At 44.5% G+C, this 21,640-nt stretch overlaps 1 protein-coding gene across 2 annotated transcripts in view; it reads left to right on the top strand.

The window, feature by feature from the left end:
• The window catches only part of KCNJ2 (potassium inwardly rectifying channel subfamily J member 2), a 53,752-nt gene extending 33,895 nt beyond the window's left edge, over positions 1 to 19,857 (top strand). The window contains exons 3-5 of one of the 2 annotated variants that reach the window (XR_015774317.1): positions 2,344 to 2,509; positions 6,811 to 6,923; positions 18,838 to 19,857. The gene's annotated coding sequence lies outside the window, so the exon portion shown is untranslated. Of the gene's footprint in view, positions 1 to 2,343; positions 2,510 to 6,810; positions 6,924 to 8,761; positions 9,273 to 18,837 lie in introns of those variants that run through there. The other variant, XR_015774316.1, reaches the window with a different exon arrangement.
• Positions 19,858 to 21,640: the final 1,783 nt, after the last annotated feature.

Raw genomic sequence — 21,640 nt, 5'->3', positions numbered from 1 at the left:
CCCAGTGAAGGTGGGGAGGCCCTGGAACAGATTCCCAGAGCAGCTGTGGCTGCTCCTGGATCCCTGGAAGTGCCCAGGCCAGGCTGGAGCAGCCTGGGACAGTGAAGGTGTCCCTGCCCATGGTCTCTTCAGTGATTTTATCATTCTTATGATTATCCTTTTATCTCCTTGTTCATTTTCTCCTTTTCCTTCCCACATTCCATATTAAATTAGAGGCTCCACACCGACTCCAGTTTTTACAGGATTAAATCCACCTTGTCCCTCTGGTGAGCACCAACCCTCAAAGCACAACAAGAAGCAAAAGCAGGCCTTGGGTTGCTGCAGGCCTGGCAACTCCTCTGCTGAGAAAATCTAGCAGGCCCATTAATAAAAATGCAATTACCTCCTCTAATCAACCTGCCAACATTGGAACCTTCTGTCTTTTCCTGGAAAACAAGGAGACAGGTGTTCACTGGACAAGAAGGGATGAATTGTGTCCTCAGTGCCATATTTGACTCTTTTATTTTTTTTTCTCCCTTGCTGATGGATTCAAAATTAACCAATCTACAAGAAATCAAGAAGTGCTGCTCCTCGAGAGTTTGCAGGAAATTACTGATCTAATTAGAGAGGACATAAATATGTATTTATATCTAGAAATAAGTATAATAGCTTTCAAATTTATCTTCCAGTGCACAGACTGGGGCCTGAACTACCCACCACAATGGCAGGAAGGAAATAAGTAACGTTGCCTCAAAGCATCAAATTACCCTTTTTTTTTTAATTTAATACTTTTTTGCCAGCTGAGGATGAACTGGTGACACAAACACCAGGAAGGGAGCTGTGAAATGGCACCTTCCAGGCCCAGGTTTTGCCAGTTAAGTGTTTTTGATAGGCCCCAAACCTGTGGGGCAATGAGATGTGTTTACTGAGGAACACACTTTTAGTGCTGCTACCTTTTAAATTTATTGCAGGGCCTTGCAGGAGGAGCAATTACCTCTCCAATGTCTTCATTTGTAGGTGCTGATCAATACCCAGTGTGTAAAAAACCCCTCCTGAGCAGCCCAAATCGATGCAGAATGGTTTGTGATAGGCCCCACTATCAGAGTAGCTCTAATCAGCTCTTTTCCTGCCTTAATTGATCAGGCACAGCCAAGCCCAAGTTCAGAGCAGCCTTTCCTAGAAGGGATTACTGTAAATCAAATCCAGGCTGGGTTACAAGCAGAAATAAAAGCTGGGTTTCACCAAAGAGCTCTGGCAGGTGATGGGAGGTTCAGATGAGAGAGGTCAGGAGTCAGCCCTCATTTCAAACTGAGATTAAATCTGAGATAAGGCTCAAGTTCAGAGGTTGAACTGTTGGGTTTTTTTCTTGTTTTTATGAGATTTTTGCTGAAAGTGTCGTTAAGAACGAAGCTAGACATGTTTTCTGCAAAATAAACCAGCCATTAGCTGCAAGAAAGCAAAGCCAATAAATAAATGTGGTGCTCTCCAAGCGAGGGCTCCTTCAGTGCTGCCAACCCAAAAAGAAATAAAGCTCGAGAAGATAAATTTTCCCCTCAGCAAAAATAATCTCCAACAACCTGGCAGCTTCTGGGAGCTATAAAATTCAATTAACATCTTCTGCTTTGTGTGTCACACTTCAATTAAACAGAAAGCAGAGGAATTCTAGGAGTGTATTTAACGTGAGATAATGTGCTGGATTCCAGAACTTCGGTTGGGATTCCATCCCAGGATGGTCTGGGACTTGTTTATGTCTTTGGAAATGGGAGGGGTCGAGTTAGCCAGTGCATTTATTAATTGGAAAATTGATTAGAGCTGCACTGGAGGGGCTTGGAACAGTTTTTTTCTCTGCAAAGTGCTCAATCCATGCCTGGCACCGCATTTTAGCAACGGGGTGAATTTCATCTTTGAGAGGGCTCTGAAACCTTCATGGGACCACAAAATGCTCCATGAGGAACAAGGGTTTTGTGATGGAGAAACCAAAACCTTGTGGAGGTACCACAAGAGAGCATTTTTAAGAATTCCAGGAGTCACAGCTCTGGAAAATCTGTCCCAGGAGAGGAGAACCAGGAGCTTTTCCTCACGACGGATGGGGAATGATGGTGGTTGTGGCTCTGGAGGAGGAGCCCAGAGCTCTGGACTCATCTGGACTTTGCCAATGATCTTGAGAAACCATTCCCACTTTTCAAATTGGGTTTCCCATCTTTCAGCCAGGACTGACCCAACCTGACAGAACCATTAAGGGTGGAAAAGACCCCCAAGATCACCAAATCCAATCCACCATGCCCAGTCACCCTTCCCTGGCTCGCAGCAGGATTTGTGAAAATCTGAGGATCTCTAATTAACAAAAACCTGTTAAAATTCCAGCTTTTCCAGGCAAATGAGGATCTGCTCCTTCACCATCTGTGCAGCCGCTGGCAGGGGCAGCTCCCCAGTGACACCAAAGGAATTCCCCGAGCCCAAAAACGCCCCAGGCAACGCCTTTATGAAGGACAAAACTTCACAAAGTCCATCCCACTGACGGATGACAGAGGTATGAAAAGATTAATTTAGGTACCTTCCCTAAATATCTTGAGTTTGGGTTCCCCAGGCTGCCAAGATTTGACTCATAGGGGTTAAAATGCTGACTCCTTCTGCCAGTTCAGCACTTCCAGCTTGAGCTGGGGATGGGAATTTAGTGTAAAAATGGGAAAAAGTGATGGGATCTGTCAGGAACTTCAAGGGAGTTTGGTTTCGAAGTAATAAAGGATCCAGGATTGGAGAGATATATTTATATTTATATTTATATTTATATTTATATTTATATTTATATTTATATTTATATTTATATTTATATTTATATTTATATTTATATTTATATTTATGTTTATATTTATATTTTATATGTTATATGTTATATGTTATATGTTATATGTTATATGTTATATGTTATATGTTATATGTTATATAATACATAATATATAATATATAATATATAATATATAATATATAATTTATAATTTATAATTTATAATCTATAATCTATAATCTATACTATATAATCTATAATCTATAATCTATAATCTATATGTTTAAATATATATTATTTACATTTACATTTACATTTACATTTACATTTACATTTACATTTACATTTACATTTATATTTACATTTACATTTACATTTACATTTATATTTATATTTATATTTATATTTATATTTATATTTATATTTATATTTATATTTATATTTATATTTATTTTTTATTCTCTCACTCAAGTAGTTTCTTAATTACAAACCAAACAGAAGCAGAAATCAGGAAAAAACCCCAAACCTTTAATGTGCCTTATGGTCAGGAGTAGCTGGAAAGAAAAAAACTTTCCTTCCCCTATTTCAACTGCAAGTTTTTATTTATTGGAGATTATTTAAACCCTGAAAGTTTGCAAAGATGAGAATAGAAAACAATAGTGGCTGTGTGTGTCAGCTTTTCAGAAGAGACCCAAAAGGAAAAAAAAAAGCAAAAGCTGAACAAAAAGAATGAAAAAATGCTTCGAGCATAAACCAAAGGCCGCAGTAAATCATTGGGATGTGCTAAATAAATCAGAGTGATGCTGATAAAGCTGCTTTGGCTGCTTCCAGACCCTTTTTGTAAGGTTTTTAAACTGCTGGTTACATCCCCTCTGTGATATGTGGTTGTGTAACTCATCAGGTGGGCCAAAAAAGGATCAATAAATAAATCTTTAAGAAACAGAAAAATGGGATTTGGCTCAAGGGACGAAGGAACCTGTGCAAGAAATTTCCACATTAAAAAACCATTGCTCTTTCTGGAGCCGGGGGTGAAGAAAGAGCTTGAAATGAAACAGACAATTCCATAATTTTAGGGGGAAAATATTTATTATAAAACAGACAAGTTCACCAAAACAACCAGTCCGAGATGAATTTAGAATAAAAGCCTCTCCTACCCAGCTCTGCTCTCAGCTGTGAGGTGAAGTGGGATGGGTTCAGGGGGTTTTTGGCAGAGGTTTGGGCTTTCTGTGTCAGTGCTGTGATCGTGGATGCTGTGATCCAGGGTTGGTTTGGAGTGGAATTCCTCTCCAGAAGATCTAAAAGTCTCTCTCTGAGCGTGGAATCTCTTTATTCAAAGAGGCAAGATGTCATTTTCCTCCAGCTCTTTGTGATGGCATTGGAAAATCAGGGAGCAGAGAGGATTTTCCTAAAATCTGTTACCAAGAGAAACTTCCCAAAAGGGCAGCAGGAGCCAGAGCAACCTTTAGAGAGTACAAAGACTCACCCTGGGCTAAGTTAATTTATCTTTTTAATCCTATTACCCCATTGGAATGCAAAGATTTCCCTCAAATACCAAAATATTAAACAAAGAGAAGGGAATAATGAAGCTGGGACACGACCATAAAAACTCAAACCCTGAATTTGTGTGCAGGTGCAACCTTCTGGCAGGATTTGGGTTGGTTTGTTGGCTGATCAGAGTCACTACCTGACAAAAAGGTGATTTTTTTTCCGCGTTTCCCCACTCCCATCCCATGGGTGCCTGGAGCATGGCTCTTTTTCCTATGGATTAAATTACTGGGACAAAAAGGGACATGAAAGGCAGTGCTGGAAAATTGGATTTTCCTGTGCCTGAAAAATTGTGCAGGTGAGGTCATCACAACAGCCCAGCACATCTTTTGGGTTTGGATCTTGGAAAAAATGCCAAGCTCGGAACTGGGATGGGAGAGAGGAGGAACCTCCCGTTCTGCTGGATTTTGTTCTTCCTCACCTCATGTTTTGCTGCCAGTGATGATCAGCGTGAAGTTGGGTCCTGTAAGCTCAGAGCAAGACACCGGGCCATGGATCTGGGCTGGGAATCACAGAATTCCAGAATCACAGAGGTTGGAAAAGCTCTCCAAGGCCATCAAGCCCAGTGATGCCCACCTTGTCCCCAGCCCAGAGCACTGAGTGCCACCTCCAGACCTTCCTTGGATACTCCAAACCTCCCCAAGCCCAAAGCTGTTCACAGACCTTGCTGAAATTTTCTACTTTTTGAGATTTTGATGGAAATTCGACCTTCAAGACACAAAATGATGAACAGCCCTGGGAAAAATATCCAGCACAAGTTGCAAGTTTTGTCCCTGTTTCCCTCTGTGGGAGATCCCCATGACCAACAATCCTCATTTTAAATCATTGGCTCTCGAATTTTGTGAGCTCAGTTGTGCTGAATTGGAATTCTAATAAATGTTGAGGACTGCAAAAAAAAAAAAAATCCCAGAGCATGAGACAGCCCTTGAGGGAAAAACATTCCCACTATTTCTGCTCTTGGAGAGTAGGGAAAAGTTACTGGGAAAGAGTCACGGGATGGGTCAGAGACAGAAAATGATGGCTGAAGGTGTCATTTCCATCTTCCTGGTTCTAAATCCCTCTTCCTGGTGCTAAATCCATCTTCCTGGTGCTAAATCCATCTTCCTGGTGCTGCCCCCTCCTTCCTGTGCCTGTTTCTGGCTAATTTATGCCACTGTGGTCATAAAAACTGCCTTGGTTGCACAACTCTGGAAAAAAGATTGTGGAGGAACAGCCAGATCTCCAGATCTGTATTTTATCTCCTTCTGAGCTAGAGGTTGGGGGTTTTAGTAATTAAAAATAGATCAAAAGCTGATGGAAATGTTCCTAAAATTCAGATTTGGGTCATTCAAAAGGGAAAACAGGTAAAAGGTCTGGCTGCAACTCTGAACTTCCTCTGGGTTGGGTTTGTTTGGGTTCTGGGTTTGGTCCATCTCAATAAACAGAGCTGACAAGCAGAACTCGCTTAATTCATCATCATCTGAAAGTGGAATAAAGAAAAGAGCAGATCTACTTCTGTTTGTTCAGAGGGTGCAGGTCTGAGATGAAGGAGAATAAAATACCTACAAGGGCAACAGTAAAAACAACTTTAAAATTCTTTTTAACACTTTTAAATGACTTTAAAATATCATCTGCCTTTGGTCCAGCACCAAACGCGACTCCCAAAGGGGAGAACACAAAGTTGTGTCAGAGCTTCTAGGAGCTGGTGAGGGTTTGTGTGATCTGAATTACCTTTGTGAGACCTGAATTACTTCTGAAATTATTTTGCAGTGACCTGGGGAAGGGTCAGGATCCAGCAGCTCACTGGGGACTCTTTCCAAGTGTTTAATCAGGATGGTTCCCCTTGCACTGGGCAGGGCAGGGCTTCCAAAAGCAGGTCAGAGGCACAAGGGCAAGCAGCCAGACCCTGTCCTGGAGCTCAGGGCTGGATTTTGTGGTTTATTGCCCATCCTGGAGATCCTGGCAGCAGTGGAGTCACCAAACTCTGCTCCCTGTGGCTTTAAACTCCTCTGGAGCTGTCCCAGCCCGTGCAGGACCCGCTGGAACTGGGTTTGCAGCAATCACAAGGAAGGAAGCTCAGGACTGGAAAGCTGCTTTCCAAAATCCAGGCAGCTGGAGCAGAGGGGCCCTTCCAAGCTGTAAGGACAGGAAAGCACAGACACCCTTTCCACAGAAAACCTGGGAACACAGGGATGCTCCATGGCCAGGACATCTCTTCCTGGTTCATTTCCCAGTTTTTATTGCAATAATTGGGTGTTACAAAGAGTTTATCCCTGCAATCCCATCACCCTCATCCATTCATTTGTGTAATATTTATAGTGTGAAGAAGAATCAGGTTTGTGCAAAATTCCCAATGCCAAAGATCCAGATTTTTTGTGGGATTTTAACAATTTACCCCAAACATCTTTTACCTTCACACACCCCTTTCCTTGGTGCCCCCTGGCCCTCAGGAAAGTTTGCTCAGCCCCACTGAGCCTCACACCTCTCCCTCTCTGGGAATATTTGTCTTTTGCTCCTTCCAGGGAGGATCTGCAGCCTGAGAGGATCCCTTGGGATGGCCCTGACTGCCTTGGTGACACCATCTGAGTTACACTTCCTCTTTCATCAGACTCCTGGCATCACAAAAAGAGCCTCTGTAAGAAAAAAAAAACAGGTTTATACCTTATTTTATATTGATATTAATACATAAGCTGACCTTTTAGTATGGAGATGGAAACTGCTTCTCTTGGAACCTAAAAATAATTGAAACAAACTCTGACCTTGGATAAGGCTGGATCTTCCTGAGATTCCTGAGTTTTTGTGAGGATGAAGTTTCCTACTCCTCCTTCTTTGATGGAAATGGGGTTTTTACCTCAGAGAGACCCTAAATCACTGCTTTAATCTCATTATTCTTGGTCTAACTCACACTGCTCTGCTTGTCCCTCTCTGGTGAAAACCCATCCCTGTGTTCCTGTCTCTCTTGGAATTGTGTCTGGCACTGGAGGAACTTCTTTGGTAAAAGCAGGTAAATTTTGTGTGAATCCCTGAAAATATTGTGAAAACCCTTAGAAAATATTCCTTCTGTGTGGAGTTCTTCTGTTCACAGGCTGGATATTCCCTGGGCAGGCAGAGTGAGGGATGAGCTGGGAATTGCTGCTCAGGGATGAGGATTTTGTCACTCCTTTTCCTCCCTCCTGCCGGGATAATTCCTCCCTGTGCTCACCTGGAATGAGCCAGGTCTGGCTGAGGTTTCAGGGGTGACTCAGACCACAGAAAGGGAAGAACAACAAAGTTTTTTCAGTCCAAGATCTTTTCTCCTGGGGCAGCGCTGGGGAAGAATTGGCATTATTGAAATGCCAGCTGACGCCGGAGCCCAAAAATTCCTCCAAAAGCCAGGAGTGAGCCCTTCCACTCCTGCCAGCCTGATAAAAGCAGGAATTCCAGCGAGTTCCCCCTCCTTGGCAGGGCCAGCCCTGCACAGCTGCACGGCTGAGCTGGCCCAAAAAGCTTCTCCTTTCTGCTCCTGGATGCAAACTCTGCTGTCCATCCACGCCAGGAATGTCCACAGTGGCCCTTCCCGCTAATCCAGGGCAGCACAAGTGATAAATCCTCTCACTTTCGGAGCACTGAGCAGCAAAAGCTTCGGGATTTGGGCAGGGAAAGCTTTTATATTGGCTCAGGCAATAAATACGGAGAGGAGAATGGATTTGCTGTGCCAGAGGACAGGAGAGGTGACCTGCATTCGCTTTTCCCTCTCTGCTCTCGTGGGCAAGTGCAACATGGGGAATTTTCCCTCTTTTTCTCCCTCCAGCCCTCCCAGACAGGCTCCAGGAGGAGAGGAATAAATGGAATTAGTGGTTTGTAGGGCTCTGGTTTGTGGCTGTTTGACTCTAAGTGCTTTCATTGCAGGAGCCCAACCTTTGGCTGTGTTTTCCAGAAGAAAAAAAAAACTTTTGAAATGTTTGGAGGGTCTGGGTTCAGTTTGTTTTTGTCCATTTGGGCTCCACAAGTGTCAGGGGAGCCCACGTGGAAGTTCCTCCTGCCCTGGGAGATGCTGGAATTGTGTCAGAGCACAGGATTCTCTCTGACATCCATAAAATACCTCTTCAAAATACAGAGAAAATTTGAGTTTGAAGGCAACTTCCAGTTCTTGGAGAGGAGATTTGTCTTTAGATACAGGATCCCACATGCAGGTTTTTCTCCCACCTTTCCCTGATTTCTTGGCTACTCTTCACTCCAGAGTTTAAACCACACCTCAAGGCCCGTGTCCCTTCATTCAGGTGAATCCATGAGGATGGTGGGACGCTGGAATTCCAAATTCCCAGAGAAGCTGTGGCTGCCCCAGTCCTGGAAATGTCCAAGGCCAGGTTGGAGCACCCTGGGACAGTGGAAGGCGTCGCTGCCCATGGATTTAAGGATGGGCTTTAAAGTTCCTTCCAACCCAAAGCATTCCATGATTTTCAGATCATTTTTGTGCCTTTTTGTCTCCCTCAGTGCCCTGTGGTTCCAGAGCTGGACCTGATCCGGACACCCAGCAGCAACAGCAAGGTGAAAGGTTTCCCACAAATCCCAATTTTCCTCTGGATTTCCTTTGGAATTTAAGAATTTAGATAAAAGGAGAGAGAGAAGAAAATCAAAAAAGAAAAGAGGAACATTAAAATGACCTGAAAAGCGTCGCTGCCAGTTTGTAATGTGAACCTGAAGCTGTAAAATGATGACAAGTATGTGAAACTGGGAGATGCTGGCTGACATTTCAAGAGTACAAACATCCCCAGCTTCATCCAGATTGCAAAATATCGATGATTTCAAATGGAAAAATCCAATGGGCCAAACACTGGTTCCACTTTTCTATTTTAGGAACACCTAAAATGTGTTTTTTGTTGTTTTCTAAGAGGATCTGAGCAGATCCTGGAAGTGAAATGACTCAAGTTTAATGTGAAGGATTAGAAGAAACAAAACAAAACACAACCAAACCAATAAAATTAAAACACCCTGTCAGCTTTAAGATGAAACTAAAATCAAGGTTCTCATTGGCCTGAAATTGTCTTTTTAAATTAAAAATGTGGTTCCAAATGCTCTTCATCTTAATACTTTGATATTTTCCTGGTACTTTGGATTATTACTCTGCAGTAATTTAAAATTTATGCTTTTTGCTCCATGTTTCTGTTTCACTTTCTGGTTCTTTAGACAATTCCAGAACACTGAGGTTGGGTTTAACACCACCAGGTGCAAAAATGACTTTCCATTATCTCTAAACCCAGCTTTTCTGGACTTCCTGAAGTACCAATTTCCATATTATTTTCCAAACAAATCAGGGCAACCTTCGTTCTCCTTTCCTTCACATCCACATGGATATTAGAATTTCTCTGGATTTTTTTATTTGTCTGGAATTTTTTAACTTCAGGCAGGGGGCCAAGCTCCAGCTCAGGTGCAGTAACCCAATGAGTGCCTAAATTTCAATTGCACGCTCCCAAATTAAAGTGCAGCTGCTGCCCACAGTTCACCTGATCTGCTCACTGAGACATCAATTAGGGAAAATCAATTAATTTTTCCACTCTCCCAAACGCTGCTGGAGTTGAATAGGAGGAGAAGGAAGAGAAAAGAGGAAGAAAAAAAAAAAAAAAAGGACTTTTGTGTGGGAAAGATGAAACCGAAGGTATTGAGTGGCCAGGTGAATGCAGGGCATTTAATGCAGGGAAGGAAAGAGATACAAGAAGTTTGTATTTCATTTTAGGGATGAAAATGAGAGCTGCTCATCCATGAAACAAACCTGCCTCCCTTGCTCTTCCACCAGCTCCTTTTTCCATGTCCTTCTGCGTTGTGAAACTGGGTGGAGATTATTTAAAAGTGAAAGGGAAATGTTCTGTTAAAACCTCGAGGGAAGTCCTGGAAAACCTGGCACTCAGATTCCTGAAAATTCGATAGATTTTTCTATAATTCCTTAAAAATTCGCTCTGAGATCCGGCTTTGGAAAATGGATTTTGTAGGATTTATTCATTATTGGTTTTAATTGTGAGCCAGACAGGGAAAAAAACAAAGGTAATGTTTAATTGAAGATCACAGGGCAAAAGGAGCTCTGAAGAAAAGCCATCCTTTAGTTTGGCTCCTATGAAATGAAAGAGAACCGAGTGCATTCTTGCTTTTAATGGAAACTAAAAACAAAAATCATTTGGAAGGATGGACATTTAAATTTGGGCCTATTAAGCAATTTTTAGAAGCGCTGTAGTTGATATTCAAAAAACCCCTTTATTTGGTTAAGAAGGTGAAATTCTCATCTCAAACCATGATTTTTGTAAATTTTTGCTTCCAAATGGGGAGGTTCTGTTGTTACTCTGAAATGAATCATCAAAAACATCATGAGAATGAAATGAAACATCAAAAACCTATTCAAAATCCAAACTGAAACTTTAATGAGCTAAATGTTTATTATAATGACATTTTCCTTATGGAAATGTTAGGGAGAAGCAAAATAAACCCAAATCATTTTTAGGAGAAAATGCCTTGATACCTGAGATTTTTCTAAGAAATGCTGCACTAGAATTTGAATTAATTAGGTGCCATAAGGAACTATTTTATTTAGACAACATAACCAAACGTGTTCATGGAGCACAGTTATTCATGAAAACTTTCAAGCATTAAATAATTCATTCATTCATTCACAGAATTTTCAGATCTTAAATTTCTCTGGAGGAGGAGCCATCCTGATGGAGCCACAGGGAAAGAATGAAATGCTGGAAAACTTGCAAAACTCCACTGTTTTACACAATATTTCCCTCCTTTTTTTATTTAGCCATCACCAAAAAATTACAAAATGCAAAATTCCTGACTAAAAGAAAGATTAGACCGAGGTGGGGCAAATTCCTTCCCTCTGTGTCCATCCAGATAAATGAAAATTCCCTGTTTGGAGCAGGGATTCCAGCAGCTCCAAACACCCAGTGAGATCCTTATCAACCCCAGCAATGCCACAAAACACCTCAGTGATCGCGTCAGCGAGTAATTAACTAAGTAATCAATCAATTAATGATAAGGGAAAGTTATTCCGGTAACTCAAATCATTTTGGGAGCTCCGGTTTCAGGAGTGGAGTGTTTATCCCGGGATCTGCAGGAGCTTCCCTTATCCTTAATTAACTTTGCTGGGCAGCACCCAAAGGAGCAAATCCCAGCTCCCAGTTGGAGCCTGGCACTGGGAACAGCTCAGCAAAAATTCCTGCTGAGCCTTGGGGATGACACAACTCCTCAGTGCCACCAGCAAGGTGATTGCTGCAGTAGGGAATAATGCTGAATTAAAATATCTGCAATCATTTCAAATCCAAATCTCTGCAATCATTTCAAATCCAAATCTCTGCAATCATTTCAAATCCAAATCTCTGCAATCATTTCAAATCCAAATCTCTGCAACCATTTCAAATCCAAATCTCTGCAATAATTTCAAATCCAAATATCTGCAATCATTTCAAATCCAAATCTCTGCAACCATTTCAAATCCAAATCTCTGCAATAATTTCAAATCCAAATATCTGCAATCATTTCAAATCCAAATCTCTGCAGTAATTTTGAATTACAATATCTGCAATAATTTCTAATCCAAATCTCTGCAATCATTTCAAATCCAAATCTCTGCAACCATTTCAAATCCAAATCTCTGCAGTAATTTTGAATTACAATATCTGCAATAATTTCTAATCCAAATCTCTGCAATCATTTCAAATCCAAATCTCTCCAATCATTTTGAATTACAATATCTGCAATAATTTCAAATCCAAATCTCTGCAATCATTTCAAATCCAAATCTCTGCAATAATTTCAAATCCAAATATCTGCAATCATTTCAAATCCAAATCTCTGCAATCATTTTGAATTACAATATCTGCAATCATTTCAAATCCAAATCTCTGCAGTAATTTTGAACTACAATATCTGCAATAATTTCAAATCGAGGGACTTAGCAGATCCAAGTGAACAATGAGAGTCTAATTCCCTTTCTGGGAAGATCATACAGAGAAAAAGATTTTATAAATGTCATTATTTTATTTTTTTTTCCCTGTGATGGAGGAGAAGCCTTAATTCCTCAAATATGCCAAGATGATGTTTGCAGTGAGCAGAGCTCTAAGTTTCCTAGGAAACGTGAATATTACCTTCCTCAGGAAGGAGAAATTCAGAGGAGCACTTTGTTCTGAGATGGAAAGGCTTTGTCCTTTTGGCTAATGAAATCCAAACCCAGAGCAAGGAGGAAAACTGCAGCAGAGGAGAACTGGGATTAGGTGCAGGGAAAAGTGGGAACTGCTCTGATGGGAGTGTGAAAATGGTGTCAGATGGATAAGGATTTATGGACGGGGTGGACTGGCATTGTTCCTAAATCGAGTGAGGGAAGGTGCAAAAACCTCTTGAAAAATCAGCTTTTCCACCCAAAAAATTCCTGATCAGGAGATGGAGTGCCCAGGAAGGAAGAGAAGGAAATACAGCATCCCATGGAGGGGGGAATGAAGCAGAAAATTCCCTCCTCCTGCATCTCCTTGGAACTGGCTGGGGTTTGTGCACCTGTGACCTCCCCACAAAGAGTCTGGATTTCTCCGAGCTGGCTCAGGCCTCGTTTCCAGGAGATTTTCCTGGATGTTCCCCTGATTTTTCAGATCCCTGGGGTGCCTGTCCCTGTCAGGGTGTGTTTGATCCCGTGTTGGTGCCTTTTCCCACTTCCAGCAGGAAAATCCATCCTTCCAGCCCTGGCCCATGACAAATTTGCTGTTCTGACAGCAGCAACGGAGAGCTGTGAAAATTCCTTTACATGGGCACAGCAAAAGCACAGGAAAAGCAGATGCCAGGGGTTTAATTGGCTCAGCCTTTTGTTCTCTGCTGAGTCAGACAAAAAGCTCAGGAATCTGTGGCTGTGCAGCTCTCCTTATCTGTGGAGCTGGAATCTGTGGGATTGAAGGAGCGTGGCTTTAATCCACTCTGCTGGGAATGACCTCATGGCTGGGAGATTGCCCTGGGATGCAGAAATTCTTCATTGGGCAATTTCATCTGGACATTGGGGGATTAAAGCTGATGGATTCCAAGGACTGGCCTCAGGTTTTGCTCTGTTTGTAGGGAGAGGACACTTAATGCAAACCGTGGCACCCACAGCTCCCATTTTATCCTCTACTGAACCAAATCCTTGTGCAGGGAATGGTTTTCTTCACCCTTTTTTTTCCTGTTCTTACACCAATCTTTGCAGGGATTCCAAAGTTTGCCATTCAGATCTATTTCTCTCAGAAATGAGATTAGTTATGATGAACCAGCAAAGCTTTGCTCTGATAATCTTTCCCCTAAAAGCCAAATATTTTTTGAAATTGTTCCTTTTTTAGCTTTCCTGAGAGGGGTAAGGGATGATGTAGCTCAAATGATACTCTGGTGACATAACAAAGAACAGTAAAGGTCAGAGCAGATTAATTTGCCCCAGGATCAGCTGGAGAATATTAAACCTCTTAACTGTAATCCTTTGATAACCAGTTCTATAATGTAATCATCAGTGTACATCCAATAACACACATGTTAATTACTTTGGAATTCTATTTTTCATTTTTAATCACAAGACATATTTTAAAGGATTCCCCAGCACCTCCAGCAGCCCCCACCACTTCAAATGAAAAAAAAAAACCCAAAACAAAACAAAAAAACTTTATTTTTATGAGGTGGCTGGGGAAAAAGTCAGCCTGGAAAATATCCTTGTGAAGGAAGCATCTGTCACAAGTCAAAATGTTATCACTGCTCCCGGGGGAGAGGCAGCCCGGGCACAAACAGCAGGGAAATGCTCAGTGCTGAAATTTGGTGGGTAAAATGTGGGGAGGGCGTTACAGAGCTGGGTCTGAGCATCTCACCTCCCTCAGCCCTGAAACCCTGGGAAATCCAAGCCTGGAGAGGAGGAGGAGGAGATTTTGCACAGAGGATTTAATATTCGTGGGGAGGGGGCAGTTTTTTAATGAGATTCACGGGAGCTTTTTCCCACAAAACCAAGGTCCCAAATAACTTCCATCTGAAATCTCAACCCCAAACCTTGTCCAAGCTCCCACTGCCCTCCTGCTCCAGCAAAACCTCCTCTCCCCAGCCTTGGAGAGGCAGAACTTGGTGCCAGCTGTGCTGAAGTTCATCAAATATATCAAAGCTCATCTGTGTCCCACACATTTCTGTCACCGCTCCGGAAATCATCAACCACCCTCTGAAAATGAGCATTTGTGGGTGTGCTGAGCATGCTCACGGCTTCCAGAGAGGGGAGAAAATACTCCAGGGCTGAAAAATCAGGGGAAAAAAACATCCATGGATTGATCAGGACTTTTCTCTGAGCCCAAACATGGTTATGCTGAAACACTGACTCCTCTGAAAGTGCTGAAATGGTTTGAAGTGTGTTCGCTCCCTCGATGAGTAAATGGGAATTTCCAGGTGTAGTTTTGATTCGCAGTGTAACGATGAGTGAAACCGGGGCAGACAAAAGGGTCAATCCCTCCCTCCTCCTTCCCGAGGAGCAGAGTTCGAGCTGGGCTGAGCCTGGGTGGCTTGGACCAGTTTGTAGCAGAAAGGGCAAATTCTGTTTTCCTGAAAGTGCTTGCAAAGTCTTGGGAAAAAACCCAGTCCCACGGGGACTGTGAGGAAGGGAATTTATACAGGGCTGCATTTCCAAACGCTCTGTAAAATGTGGATGCACCCAGTCATGACAAGCTCCTTTTGATACTTCCAATGCCATCATTTCACTGGAGAATTTCAGATCTCACTCCTTGCTTCCAACCCTTTCCAGTGAGATTTCCCGACTGGAGATGGATGAATGAGCCCAACAGTTCCTGGCTTGAGGTGTGATGTCCCTCCAGAACAGAACAAACGCTGAAATTCCTTCAGATGAGTGTTTGGAGATGTTTGATGTTTGGAGATGTTTGATGTTTGGAGATGTTTGATGTTTGGACACAGCCCAGCAGCACTGTCTGGCCTCTGGATGGGTGGCATATTTTGGGGAGGAGGTATTTTGGGAAACCAGGGCTCAGCACACACCGACCTCTCTCAGGTGGGCTGTCTGAAGTGCATTTCTACCTGAAAGAAAGGAGTCAGGGTGAAAACCAGCCTGGGACGTCTCCCCAGAACAACTTGCAGCTTGATGTTTCAGGCCCTTCCTCCTTCAACAAACACCATGTCCCAAACAAAATACCTCCATCAACACCAAAATCGCTTGGACAAGCCCCTGAACAAGCAGAGCGTACACTTTCAACTGATAGCTGATTCCAGCTCGTTGTTGTCCTCAGAGAACAAGAAAAGAGACAGGAAAGTTGGCCCGAGGTCAATTCCTGCTCTGGGTAGCGCTGTAATGCAAGAGGATTTATGAATCTTTAATTGCAGTTGCTTTGCTATAAATGCTTAATGAAAACACCGTGTCCAAGGCTGTCGGTGAGCAGGGGGGTTACAAGGAGGTTAAATAACCTCCAGGACAGGAATCACAAAGGATCCAGCTGGATTCCTCGTGGATCTGCTCTGGAGAGGGGCTGCCAGGGCTGCAGGGGGTGTGATGAGGATGGTGTGACGAGGGGAGGGTGTGATGTGAGTGTGATGAGTGTGCAGGAGTTCCACGGCTGGGCTGCCATCAGCTCCGTGTGGGAGGGCGGCTGCATCACTCAGGGTGGCGTTAATTAAACCTTTTAAAGGTCGCTTTACTCCAAGGGGGGCTCGGAGCTCGCTGCCCTGCAGAGCACCCAGGGCTGCTGCCCCTGCTGGGAGAGAGCTGGACTGGGGGGACAGGACTGGTGAGGGGAGGGGGGGGTCTCTTATCAGCGCCCCCAGCCCCAGGGGAGACCCCTGTCAGCATCCCAAGCCTTGATGGGGTCTCTTATCAGCATCCCCAGCCCTGTGGGAGACACTCATGAGAATTCCTAGTCTGAGGATGGTCTCTCCTGAACATCCCCAGCCCCATGGGAGAGTCTTGTCAGCATCCCCAGCTCCATGGGGGTCTCCCATTCCCATCCCCAGCCCCATGGGGGGTCTCCCATCCCCATCCCCAGCCCCGTGGGGGTCTCTCACAGCACCCCCAGCCCCTGTTCCCTCACTTCCAGGCACTTCTGAGCTGCCCCAGGTGTGTCCGGCCTCCCTCTGTGCAGGACAGGGACTCTGGGATCTCCCCTTGGCAGCAGAAGCTTTTGTGTTTGACTGGTGCCCTCTCTCAGCTGCTTGCCCGTGGCTGGGAGGAGGGGGAAGGAGGGATGAGGGGAGATGATCCCCCCGGGTATGGAGCTCTGACTCCAGCTCTGACTCCTGGCTGCAGAACAATTAAAAACAGTCTTCACATAACGATTTTTATTTATTTTCCCGTGGAAGAAGGGAAGGGAAAGCAGGAGGAGACAAGCTCAGGGCTGCTCTCCTTCATGTGGCTTCCCGAGGCTTTTACTCTGCACCATTTACCCTGCATAAATCAATTGCCAGAATATCAGTGCCCTGCTTCCCTGTTTACTCTGGAAGATTATGTCCCATTAGCAGATTTGTCTTGTAATTGAACTGAAGTGTAAAATGCCAATGTCCTGACAACCCCAGTGGTCGGGATTAACTGCTGCAGACATTTCTGTCCTCTTTTGAAACATTTTGATTGAGCATAATTAATCCAAGTGAACTGATAGGATGATGGATGCTCCCACCCCGGCGGTTTGCAGAGGGAAGCACGGCTGGACACGAATATCATAACAAGATAAAGAGGTAGAGACAGGCAGCAGCTTCTGCTTTTCCAGGGCTTATTTCTCCTTCCTCTCACTAATTCTCAGTGGCAAAGCATAAACTCCACTGAGTGCCCAGTTTCAGGTGGATGTGCTGGTGTCAAGTTGTGTTTAGAGTGCCCCGAAAGCACGTGTGGAACTTTGATCCTCTGCCCAAGAGCTGCTTTGGGGTTTGGGGTTTGGGGTTTGGGGTCAGGCTCTGCTCACCCCCGGCACTGCACTGAAGGTGACCAATACTGACCCCAACACAAGTGGGTTTGAGCCACAGGTATTTTATCAGTGTTTTTTTTTACCCTCCAAGGTTCTGCCAGGGTCACAGAACATCAGTGAACAGGCAGGAGAAGCTTCCGAAAAATCACAACACGTTTATACATTGCATTAATCCAGCAGCAAAAGTGGTTTCGTTTCCTTTTTTTTTTTTTCCTCCTTGTCCCAGAAATTCTTGAACTCTTAATTTCTATTCAGAATTTCTGTCCCCAGACTGAATTCTCGAGTCTGCAAGAGGCTGGAGAGTTCTCTAAGAGGGGAGATAAATTCAGGTGATTTGCGCTCTCAGTCTGAAAGACAAAGAATCAAAGCTGAAGGGGAAATTGTCCTGAAAAATGGCATTTTCAGGACAGGACAAGCCCAGGTTCCTGCTCCCCCTGCCCAGCCTGGCCTTTGCCATGGCTGTTTCCTCACCATTTTTACAAAGCCTCTCACCACATCTGCTGCAAGGCTCGGGGCCAGGGCAGAGACTGAGGGCTGCAGGGTTTGTTATTGCTGGGGTAATGAAAAAGGCGACACTGGGCTGGCAGGTGCTGAGACACGGGGTAAAAACACCAGAAATCTGTGGCTTTGGGCTTGGCCTGAGCTATTTTGATGTCTTCATTGTTTTCTTTTGCTGCTTTTAACCCTTCTCTACAAAGAAAGAGGTTTTAGGATTCGAAAAGGACAAAAAGATGCTTTGCAGCTCTTCAGGGCTCAGCCTTTGAGTTCAGTTCACAGAGCCCGCATTGTTCTTGTTTACCAGAAGTATTTGAGTTCCTTGTCCCCAACCAAAATTAAGTTAAAATCTTGTAAAAAACGGTATTATTATGGTTAGTTCCTCCCCTAGATCCTGGAATTAGAGAAACAGAAACAAAATTAACAAAAAAAAAAAGGGGGGAGGGAAAAAAAAAAAAAAAAAATCAGATGAGCTGTGTTGCCACGTGCCTTTATTTTCAATTCCTCTGGAGAGAACATCATTTACTGTCTCACGTGTGGAAACAACACCCCCAGCTTGAGTCAGCTCCCGCAAACCCCTGCACACCTCGGGCCAGAAACCGGGAGGCAAAGCGGAATTATCCGCCAGGAGAGGGAAGAGCGTGCTCAGGTTGGGTTTCTGGGAGCAGAGCTGCATCCCTGGGCTGGAAGGTCAGCGAGTGCAGCCCTGGGGACTCATATTCTGCTTTATTACATAACTCCTATCTCCGGAATTAAAGCTTAATCCCAAAGGGTGGCTGGCAGCTCGGATCAGCACGGACTCGCCTCCCGCTGCCGGTGTCACAGCCCCCTGTTCTCCAAGGGGACACGAGCAGCAGCACCAGGGGGGTTTAATCAGGGAAATGAAGCAGCTGTCCAGAAATCTGAGGGTTTTTTTTTTTTTTGCCAGGGATTTGATGAAACAGCAGAGTTTTGTGTGGCACTGGGTGCCAAACACGCTGCTGATAGAAGCAATAAATCCCCATCCAAACCCTAAAAATAATATGGGGCTTGTTTTAAATTAAGGTTACGGAGTATGGCTTTCATTAGCCCCTGCATGGATCCTGAATAGCAATTATTACATATTTGTTCAGGTTTAAGTATTTTTATAGGAATTTTTTTTTTTTTTTTCAGATCCTGTTGGAATATTTTTCCTATGGGATGGGGATCATCTTTGTGAGAGGAAGAATGGCCTTGTGGTTAAGCCTGGCCTGAGATTTTGAAGATCTGGGCTCGGCTGCTGGCTCTGCCACAGACACCCTGGGTGAGCTGGGGCAAGGCACAGAACAGCCACTTTTATTCCTCTTGAAAGAAATGTTCAAGGCTTCAGTGGAAGCATCTGAAAGCTCAGCACTCAACAAACAGGGGGAGAACTGAAGCAGAGGGAGAAGGAGAAGAAAGCTGGCTGCCTGTCTAAGAGCTGTCCCTCGTGGTGCCTTGGGAGCCTGCGGAGAGGTTTTGGAAAGCCAGCCCCTCACAGCTCCGTTCCTCATCTGTGCAGCAGAACTCTCACAGGGGCTCTGCAAGGGCAGGAAGAGCTGCAGACAGGGCATGAGGTTGGGATGGAGTTAAAATGGGCGGTTTGTGGGGTTTTATGCCCAAACCTGAGGAATGTCACCTCTCCAGATGGGTCAGGCACCTGCTGGAAGCCACCCAGGGAAGGGGATCTGGGGGGAAGAGTCCTCCTGGCACCAGCACATCCCTGGGGCTGAGCCTGGGGAGCTCTGATCCCTCCAGCAGCCCAATTTTCATTTAAATCTGAATTCTCATTCCCAGTGTTGGCTCATTCTTTGGTTTGGACCACCAAACCAAACCAGGTGCCTCAGGACCCTCAGCAGGGTTTGCACTTTCCCCAAGGTTCTTCCTGCTGTGCCTGCCCCACTCCAGCCACCAAACCAACACAGAGCCTCATCCTGATCAATTCCCACTTCTAAACACAACTCTAAAGGAAAAATTTCGGTTGAGACATCCCCAGTGCTTGGGCATCCCTCAGCAGTTTGGTGAAATGTGACAGAGGGGACTCAGGGATGCTGACAAACTCAGACAGAAATTTTTTGTTTGGTTATTTATGACAACAGAGAATAGATAAGATCAGCCCCTACGGAACATTTTTACAGGAATTGCTGATTAAAAATGTTTTTCCTGTCACAACCTCTTTCCATCCCCTCCAAAACAATGAATGAATTTGTCACATGAGGGAACGTGACCTTGATTCTCTGTTTTCATTGATTAAATAGAAAAAAAAAAAAAAGTGTTTTGACAACTCTTTCTGCACCTGCAGGTACACACTGAGAATGAAACAAATGTGGAATTTAATAAATGTCATCTGGTTAACCCAGGGGTGAGGGGGGAACAGGGATGGGACCCTGCTCCATGAATAAAATTTAAAGGGAGAATTCCAGGGAAGTATTGCTGACATGTTCTGGTGACAGGTGACCACAGAATTGTTCAATTAAATGGGCCAGCAGGGACTGAAATTACAGAAGAGATCAATACTAACGTGGGCAGTGCCTTCATTCAGGGTGCAGAGGCTGATACAGAATAAAATGCTCTTTTTGAAGCTGTCACAGCACACTGGAAGGTCCCTCTGGAGTCACAGAAAGAATTCTGAATATGGGAAGGTTATGGTTTTGTTAATTCACAGATCATGGTGTGGATTCATCAGGTAAAAACAGAATTTTGGTTGGAAGAAAGCAAAAAACAGAGGAAGCTTCAAAGCCAGCCCATGATGCTCAGGGCCTCAACTGATTGAATTCTGAATATTTTTATCAATGAGGGTTTCACATCCTCATGGTGAATTTCTCCCTGGATCTAATTGGAATTTCCCTTGCTCCAACCTGCTTCTCCTCTACAACAGAGAGCCCAGCTCTGTTCCTCTGCCACCCCTTGAAGAGGGAATTAAAGCCCAGCAATTAAAACACAAACCCCTCCTGGAGCAGCCAAATTTTCCTCTGCTAAACCCTCCAGGTGCTCCCCTTCCCTGGCTGTGGGTAAACAGCATTGCAGTTATTAATACCTAAAAGAAATCAATATTGGCAGTGGCTCTGGCAAGCACCCGACCCAAAAATTCCTGGGGGCAGTGGATGGATCACAAGGAGCAGCTGGATGTGCCCAGCGCTCCCTGGGATGGGATCCCTCTGGAGAAGGGCACAATTTAGGGGATGAACACAACAGCTCTGCCTTCTCTAAATTCCACATATCCCAGCCAGGTGAGAGAAATCCAATTTCTCCTGCTGCTCACAGGGCCTGGCACCGCAGCATTCCCAATTCCAGCGGCTCCGGTGGCACAGGGGCGGCCGGGCAGGGGAAGGCTCCCGGTGCCTGTTTGCAGTGGAAAGTTTTGGGTTATTTTATTTTCATTTTTCCAGGGAGCAGCACGTGCCCCGGAATGTGAGGAATGTCCCTGTGTGGATTTCCACCCGTTCCTGCTGGCCAGTCCGGCCCTGGCTCGCTTTGGAGAGGGGCCAGGGTGGAACAGATTTGGAATAAATTTCCTGAGTCACTCAGGGCCAGTGGGTGAGGTCCCCTCCAAGAATCAAAAGATAAAAACAGAGCCCTGGCCCTCGTGTCCAGCCAGAGCAGGGCTGGAAGGGGATGGACAGAACCTCACCATCCTCCATCCAGATAGATTCTCACTGCCTGCAGCCAAGAAATGGAAACTCCTCCCGACTGTGGAAGGGGTTACGACTGACACTGGCCAGATTTAAATTGTTTGAGTGGGTCCCCCCACAGAAAGGAAAAATCCAGGATCCCAGTGGCATTCCTGGGCTGCTCCAGGGGACAACCACTGGGCATTTCTGCCCATTCTTGTAAATCCAGTTGGTGTCTGGTGGCTCGGTGCCAGCACATTCCTGCAGCAGGAGCCTTCCTTTGCTCTTGTGTGAGCTGAGCATTCATTCCCTTCCACATCAGAAGATCTCTTCCACAAAAGCTGGGA

This window comes from Pseudopodoces humilis, chromosome 21 (genome assembly GCF_049639895.1).
Source record: "Pseudopodoces humilis isolate 2021_Gansu_Grassland_sample_001 chromosome 21, ASM4963989v1, whole genome shotgun sequence".
NCBI lineage: Eukaryota > Metazoa > Chordata > Aves > Passeriformes > Paridae > Pseudopodoces > Pseudopodoces humilis.
The sequence above is the reverse complement of the archived record's forward strand: the minus strand, read 5'-3'. Positions and strand labels throughout refer to the sequence as shown.